The sequence below is a fragment of the Hevea brasiliensis genome, chromosome 4, assembly GCF_030052815.1.
Source record: "Hevea brasiliensis isolate MT/VB/25A 57/8 chromosome 4, ASM3005281v1, whole genome shotgun sequence".
Lineage (NCBI taxonomy): Eukaryota > Viridiplantae > Streptophyta > Magnoliopsida > Malpighiales > Euphorbiaceae > Hevea > Hevea brasiliensis.
Window position 1 is genome coordinate 94,901,860 of NC_079496.1, and position 8,389 is coordinate 94,910,248.

Sequence of the window (8,389 nt, forward strand, 5' to 3'; positions counted from 1 at the left end):
ACTTGCTGTCGCAGATAGAGAAAAGAACATAGCAGCAGAGTAAGCTGCTACAGTTAGAAAGGCACACAATTGAACAATTTTTGTACGGGTATTTGTCTATACCTTGGTAGTTTAGTTTCATGTAAATATGATAGTATGCATATGTATCTTTATAATTTGAGCAGTTGTATAGATAAAATTGTAATAATATTATTTTTAAGATTTTGCATTTGTAAATTAACTTATGATTGTTAATTAATGATTTAAATTGCAATGTGCATGAGTTATGAAATGTTTTGACATATTAATTCTTGATTTGAAATTTGGATTTTGAATTGAAGTGTTGCTATTGCTGTTGAATTGAAGTTTGGTGATTGCAAATGGAGTTGTAATTGAGAAATATATTGGGAGTTTTTCTATTTTCAGGTTTTGAAGAACTGTTTTCTCAAAATACAGATGACACTCTACCAAAATTTTTGTAAAAATTGCAGAGATTTTAAATATCTAAGAATTTAATTTATGTTTGGAATTTAAATAAAGTAGGTTATTAATATTTGAGAAAACTTTTACCCACCAATTCCAAAATGAACGAAAATTGTTTTAAAATTCCTTGTAGTATATTTAATGGGTTATCGGTAGGTGAAGTATGGTAATTCATTAGGTGTACTACGGGAACATGTTACATCTTACGAGGAGTAGGGTGTGACATGTTTAGTGGTATTAGAGCAAGGTTTTAAAATAAATTTTGAATTGTGAATTTGAAATATTTTATCGGTATATACAACTGCTCAAATATTTGATATATATGACATATTTACATCATGAATATGCATTAACAGAGGTCAACCTCCTTGTGTTTGTTATCAAAGAGTAGAAAATTTCTGGAAAACGGAATGGAAGATGGAGATCATTCCGTAAAGCAATCTGTTGAGGCTGAGGCCGAAGGAGAAGCCCCAGCACTCCAGAATGTGAGTGGGTCAGCCACTCTAGCTCCTTCTCAAGCACCGCAGTTCCTTGCTCAATTTGCACAGCAGATGGCTGCGTTCTTTAAACAAATGGCGGGAAATATGCTACCTCAAGCACAGACACAAGCACCTGTAGCACAACCACAGCCTCCGGCTCGATAATATGAGAAATTAATGAAATTTGGGGCTATAGAATTCAAAGGAACAGTGGATCCACTGGAAGCAGAACAGTGGTTAGAGAGGATGGAATGGGTTTTCATAAAACTACAGTGTGCTGAAGAGTTGAAGTTCAAATATTCAGTATCACTTCTGCAAGGGGATGCATACGAGTGGTGGAAGACCATCCCCTACAGCCTGGTAGAGCCACCAGTCCTTACATGGGCAGACTTTTTAAGGGAATTTAAGCAAAAGTGAGTCCCCGATACTTATGTAGACATAAAGCTGCAAGAGTTTTTAAGGTTGAAGCAAGGGGATAGAACTGTAGCAAAGTATGAGCGGGACTTTTCAAGGCTAAGCCATTATGCTGGAAGCTTACTCTCCTGCCCCAGAGACCGGTGTAAGAGGTTTGAGGCTGGGTTGAGGCCCAGCTTGAGAATGCAAGTGGTAGGGTTCCGACACCAGAATTTTTCTGAATTGATTTCACAAGCCCTAGAACTGTAAAGGATAGAATCAGAATGGACAGTGAAAAAGAGTACACAAGAGAAAGAGAAAACTGAAAAGGTTACTGGTCAAGCTACTGAGAGTGGCTCTGGGAAAAGAAAACATTTTGAAGGATCTAGGTCTCGCAAATCGGGTAGAGGTATATCTTCTAGACAGAAACCATCCCAATCCAATTAGCAAACTCAATAGAGACGCAGAAATACACTGTCGGATCGACTTTGTGAGACTTGTGGTAAACCACATAGTGGAGTATGTTATAGAACTATAGCAGCAAGTTTCAATTGTGGAGGGACTGGTCATTTTGCTAAGGATTGTGTAAGTCCATGCCGTTATGGATCATTCACCACGTCAGAAGGATCAGCCCAAGTTTCTAACCTGAAGAGTTTACCAACAGTTGGTAGAGGCAGAGGCAGAGGTATGGGTAGTACACCTAGAAGTCAGAGTATTGTGAATCAACTAGGACAAGGTGATGCTCCAGTGAGAGTATACACTATGCGACAAAGGAACGAGGATGAAACTTCTGACATGGTTCCTGGTATTTTCTCGATTTTTTACTAAGATATGAATATGTATAACAAACAAAAAAAATTTTTATGTTAGTGACTAGTTTTTTTAAAATTAATTTTGGAAGAGTTTGTCAGTGAAAAGTATTTGCTAGCACACAAGAATTTGTAAAGTTAATTAGTAAGCCTAATTATGTAAGGAAAGAGAACCTAAAAGTATGTTATAGTAGTATAGCTACCTTAGATGCAGGTAAGGCTATTACTGCTAATAGATGTCAGTGGGTACCATAATCAAAATAAGTTCAAGATATTAGTGAATTTAAAAGAAATAAGATATAGGGAAGTTTATTCTATTGGGATGTATCGTAGTAACTATGCAATATTCTTGATGTTTGTGCTGTAAGCTGCAGATTACAGTACTTACTTGGGATTTATTGAGTAGAGCTACGTACTACCCAATAGTAAACAAGAATAAGAATAGTTGCAAACGGCATCTGTTTTAGTACAGTTATGATAAGATAAAGTTTTCTTATTGGAAAGGAGTTTGAAAATCCTAACCTGGGATTTAAAACTCTAAAGTTAGAATATTGAAAGGTTATAGTTTAGTACGAAAGAAAATAATGACTGCACATCAGTGCAAAATAAGCTATAGAATATCGATAGATAAAAATAAATAGAACAGTAAGAAATGAGAAAAATACTAGATGAGGAATTGCCACCAAGGCAAGCAATTTACTTAAGATGCGTAACGATATTCTGAATTATTTTATCAAAAAAGAAATAAGTTAAACCAAAGCAAACAAGATAGTGCAAAATGGCACATAGGCCTTGGTCATAAATGGAGATGGTAAGATAATGGTTATGGACCTATGGCCAAGAAAGAAAAGACTACAAAAGAAAATAATTGTTAAAACAACACGTATGACTATTTCAGACAGATAGTGGACACAATTTCGAGGACGAAATTATTTTAAGGGGGGTAGAATTGTAACACCCCTATTTGTATAGCCTAGTAAATTTCACCGTTCCGGTGACCGGAGTCAGTCCGGAGAATTAAGGGGATTAGAACCATACTTAAGACAACTAGATAAGCCCTGAACAAAAATAATTAGTAATTGTCAATTAGTTAAGTATAAATAAGAAAAACAGAACATAAGAAGTTAAACGAGCCGAGAGTCATAGCGATGGGTGACCTTTTCGGGAACAACTGCGAAGTTATCTTAAACTCAAATTTCGAACCGTAAAATGTGACGCCGCAGTCCTTAGGACCATTACGAACACAGTGGAAAAGAGAAAATCAGGGAAAAAGGTTGTTAAGCCGGTCAAATAATTAGGTCAGGGATCCGAAAGAAATATAGAATTATTTGCAAACCGGGTTGAACCAGCGAGGGGCAACTTGGTCAATTAACCCCGAGAGTTGACCCCTGACCTAACTGTCAAATAAAATCGGAGAAAAGAAAATTTTAGAGTCGGGAATTAAATTAAAGAACTAATAAAAAAAAAGAAAGAAAATAGAAAAGGTGTAGGGAGATGACATCATGCATGACATCATGCATGACACCATAAATGTTATAATTAATAAATTTAATTATATTGATTTTTGGTCTTCCATAAGATAAAGACATAAAGAAAAGAAAAGAAAAAAAAAAACTAAAAGTCTTCTTCTTCTTCCCTAGTGCCGCCTCACCCTCTCCCTTAAGACCACCATTACCACAACTCCATTAAAGCTTGTTTCAAGCTTTTAAATCCCCCATTAAACCCTAAGTTCTTCCCCAATCACTCCATAAAACCTTATTTCTTTCTCTTGAGAAAGAAATTTAGCAAGAAAGAAAGAAGAAAAGAGGAGAAAAATTGAAGATTGAATATCAAAGTTGAGGTAAGCACCTTAATTTGAAAGTTTGAGATTTAGTAGTTGTGTTTATAGCTTGAGTTACTTAGAAATAAACTTGAAATGAAATAAAAACATGTGTGGAGGACCAAACTGATTTTTAACTAGCATGTATATGGGGGTGTTATTGCATGATTTGATTAACTTAGATGGTGAAATGAACTTTAGGTAGTTAAATGGTTGTGATTAAAGGCTTGAATTGGCTAAATGCAAGGAAATTGCGAATTAGGGTTTTGGACATTAGGGTTTAGAGATAAAAATTTGAGAAACTTGTAAATGATGTCTTGGACCTAATTTGAAGTGAGAAATGGTCAATGGTGACCAAATGAAGTGTGTTGGAATGGTTGGAGTTGAAACCAAATTCGGATTGAGTGTGGTCATGCTGTTGGCAGCATGACCAAGTTACCTTTGTGGGACCAAAACTGAAAATTTACAAGTCCAATTGGTATGAGACCAATTGGGAATGAAAATAGACACTAAATGACACAATTTTCATTTAGGAAGCATGCCCAAAAGTGACTAAAACCTAGTGAACAAATTGACCAAACTTGGAAAATCTCAGTCTGTCCTGTACAAACTGACCAAATGAACAGTGTTTGTTCATTTGGCCATAACTTAAGCTAGGCATGTCTAAATGACCTGAAATTTTACCAATGGACAGATGAGATAAAGACCTAACTTTCATGAAGAACACAAACCCAAATTAGGGCATTAACCAAGTCATTTGGCCATCCAAAGTTGGTGACCAAAAACTGCCAGAACCAAAATTTGCCCAGAAATTTGGGTTAAGTCCAATCTGGCAGCCATAATTCAAATGGCTATAACTTGAGCTACAAAACCCCAATTGGAGTGATTGAAAAAGGAGAATAAACTTAAGATAATAGGGAAAATTTTCTATAAAGGAAGTTTTGCCAAATTCTAACAGAAAAGTGACTAATGGAACAGTGCAACCTTAGACTCTAAAACTGAAAATTATCAAATTTACCTAAAAGACTTAGAATTTGAATAAACAACCAAAACCAACAAATTTAGGGACCAAAATGTGGTATGTGGGTGAAGTTGAAGTTCCCATACCTATTAAGCCTTAGAAAGTCAACAAATTGACTTGAATAGTACTATAAATAGTAACTCCAAAATGAAAATTTCCAAGAATATTAGTTTAAGCATATTTGGGCTAGAATTAAGTACTTATGAATTAATTATTGGATTTATTGTGAAATAAGATACTGAAACACTATAAATTTTGTGTTTCAGCTGAAAAAGACCCGAAAGGTATAAGGGACTGAGTCAAGGCCTAGAGGGGACTCACGTCAGGTTTGTGCATAAAAATTTTGAAATTATAGTTTTCATAATGGAAATTGATTTGTTATACATTGTGAATGTGTTTTGTTCATTATGAATTTCGAGAATGTTGTGTTGCCTATGCTACAATAGAAATTTGGAATGAAAATTATTTATTGATTTGTATAAAATATTTGAACAATATAGTTTTGAATTTAGTTATGGCTTTGAAAATCTTATTTGAAAAATAGTGTGTTGCCTACTTTGTAAATGAAAAGTTTAGAATGAAATATGATTTGTGAATTGTATAAAATATTTGAATAACTTGATTTAAATTGTTTTTAATTCACACTTGGCATGACAATATTAATATGTTCCTCCTCCACTTGTGGGGTGAGTTTGATATTTGATCACTTTCCTCCCTCTCTGGCTTTCCAGTCTGAGGGGCGAGTTTGGATGAGTACTCATTAGCTAGCTAGCCACCTCCCTCGTTGATTTCGATTAGTGGGGTGAGTATGCCTTGTCGTGATGTACACACGACATGTTCGAAAATTTTGTGTTATGGCCTAAGAAGTGTTATTGTTTGGCAACACTATGTTTACTAAATTGTATGATCAAGTTGTGCTATATTAAGTTTTGAAAATTATGATTTGTTATAAATGTGATTTGAGAAAAAAATTGTGAAATACAATTATGAGATTTTTGAATGATGATTTGTTCATAAATGTTTTATATTTTGCATTTTATGCTTTATTGTGCACCACTGAGTATTTATATACTCAGTGATAGCTTTAACTTGCTGTCGCAGATAGAGAAAAGGACATAGCAGCAGAGTAAGCTGCTACAGTTAGAAAGGCACACAATTGAAGAATTTTTGTACGGGTATTTGTTTATACCTTGGTAGTTTAGTTTCATGTAAATATGATAGTATGCATATGTATCTTTATAATTTGAACAGTTGTACAGATAAAATTGTAATAATATTATTTTTAAGATTTTGCATTTGTAAATTAACTTATGATTGTTAATTAATGATTTAAATTGCAATGTGCATGAGTTATGAAATGTTTTGACATATTAATTCTTGATTTGAAATTTGGATTTTGAATTGAAGTGTTGCTATTGCTGTTGAATTGAAGTTTGGTGATTGCAAATGGAGTTGTAATTGAGAAATATATTGGGAGTGTTTCTATTTTCAGGTTTTGAAGAACTGTTTTCTCAAAATACAGACGACACTCTACCAAAATTTTTGTAAAAATTGCATAGATTTTAAATATCTAAGAATTTAATTTATGTTTGGACTTTAAATAAAGTAGGTTATTAATATTTGAGAAAACTTTTACCCACCAATTCCAAAATGAACGAAAATTGTTTTAAAATTCCTTGTAGTATATTTAATGGGTTATCGGTAGGTGAAGTACGGTAATTCATTAGGTGTACTACGGGAACATGTTACATCTTACGAGGAGTAAGGTGTGACATGTTTAGTGGTATCAGAGCAAGTTTTTAAAATAAATTTTGAATTGTGAATTTGAAATATTTTATCGGTATATACAACTGCTCAAATATTTGATATATATGACATATTTACATCATGAATATGCATTAACAGAGGTCAACCTCCTTGTGTTTGTTATCAAAGAGTAGAAAATTTCTGGAGAACGGAATGGAAGATGGAGATCATTCCGTAAAGCAATCTGTTGAGGCTGAGGCCGAAGGAGAAGCCCCAGCACTCCAGAATGTGAGTGGGTCAGCCACTCTAGCTCCTTCTCAAGCACCGTAGTTCTTTGCTCAATTTGCACAGCAGATGGCTGCATTCTTTAAACAAATGGCGGGAAATGTGCTACCTCAAGCACAGACACAAGCACCTGTAGCACAACCACAGCCTCCGGCTCGATAATATGAGAAATTAATGAAATTTGGGGCTATATAATTCAAAGGAACAGTGGATCCACTGGAAGCAGAACAGTGGTTAGAGAGGATGGAATGGGTTTTCAGAAAACTACAGTGTGCTGAAGAGTTGAAGTTTGAATATTCAGTATCACTTCTGCAAGGGGATGCATACGAGTGGTGGAAGACCATCCCCTACAGTCTAGTAGAGCCACCAGTCCTTACATGGGCAGACTTTTTAAGGGAATTTAAGCAAAAGTGAGTCCCCGATACTTATGTAGACATAAAGCTGCAAGAGTTTTTAAGGTTGAAGCAAGGGGATAGAACTGTAGCAAAGTATGAGCGGGACTTTTCAAGGCTAAGCCATTATGCTGGAAGCTTACTCTCCTGCCCCAGAGACCGGTGTAAGAGGTTTGAGGCTGGGTTGAGGCCTAGCTTGAGAATGCAAGTGGTAGGGTTTCGACACCAGAATTTTTCTGAATTGATTTCACAAGCCCTAGAACTGTAAAGGATAGAATCAGAATGGACAGTGAAAAAGAGTACACAAGAGAAAGAGAAAACTGAAAAGGTTACTGGTCAAGCTACTGAGAGTGGCTCTGGGAAAAGAAAACATTTTGAAGGATCTAGGTCTCGCAAATCGGGTAGAGGTATATCTTCTAGACAGAAACCATCCCAATCCAATTAGCAAACTCAATAGAGACGCAGAAATACACTGTCGGATCGACTTTGTGAGACTTGTGGTAAACCACATAGTGGAGTATGTTATAGAACTATAGCAGCAAGTTTCAATTGTGGAGGGACTGGTCATTTTGCTAAGGATTGTGTAAGTCCATGCCGTTATGGATCATTCACCACGTCAGAAGGATCAGCCCAAGTTTCTAACCCGAGGAGTTTACCAACAGTTGGTAGAGGCAGAGGCAGAGGTATGGGTAGTACACCTAGAAGTCAGAGTATTGTGAATCAACTAGGACAAGGTGATGCTCCAGTGAGAGTATACACTATGCGACAAAGGAACGAGGATGAAACTTCTGACATGGTTCCTGGTATTTTCTCGATTTTTTACTAAGATATGAATATGTATAACAAACAAAAAAAATTTTTATGTTAGTGACTAGTTTTTTTAAAATTAATTTTGGAAGAGTTTGTCAGTGAAAAGTATTTGCTAGCACACAAGAATTTGTAAAGTTAATTAGTAAGCCTAATTATGTAAGGAAAGAGAACCT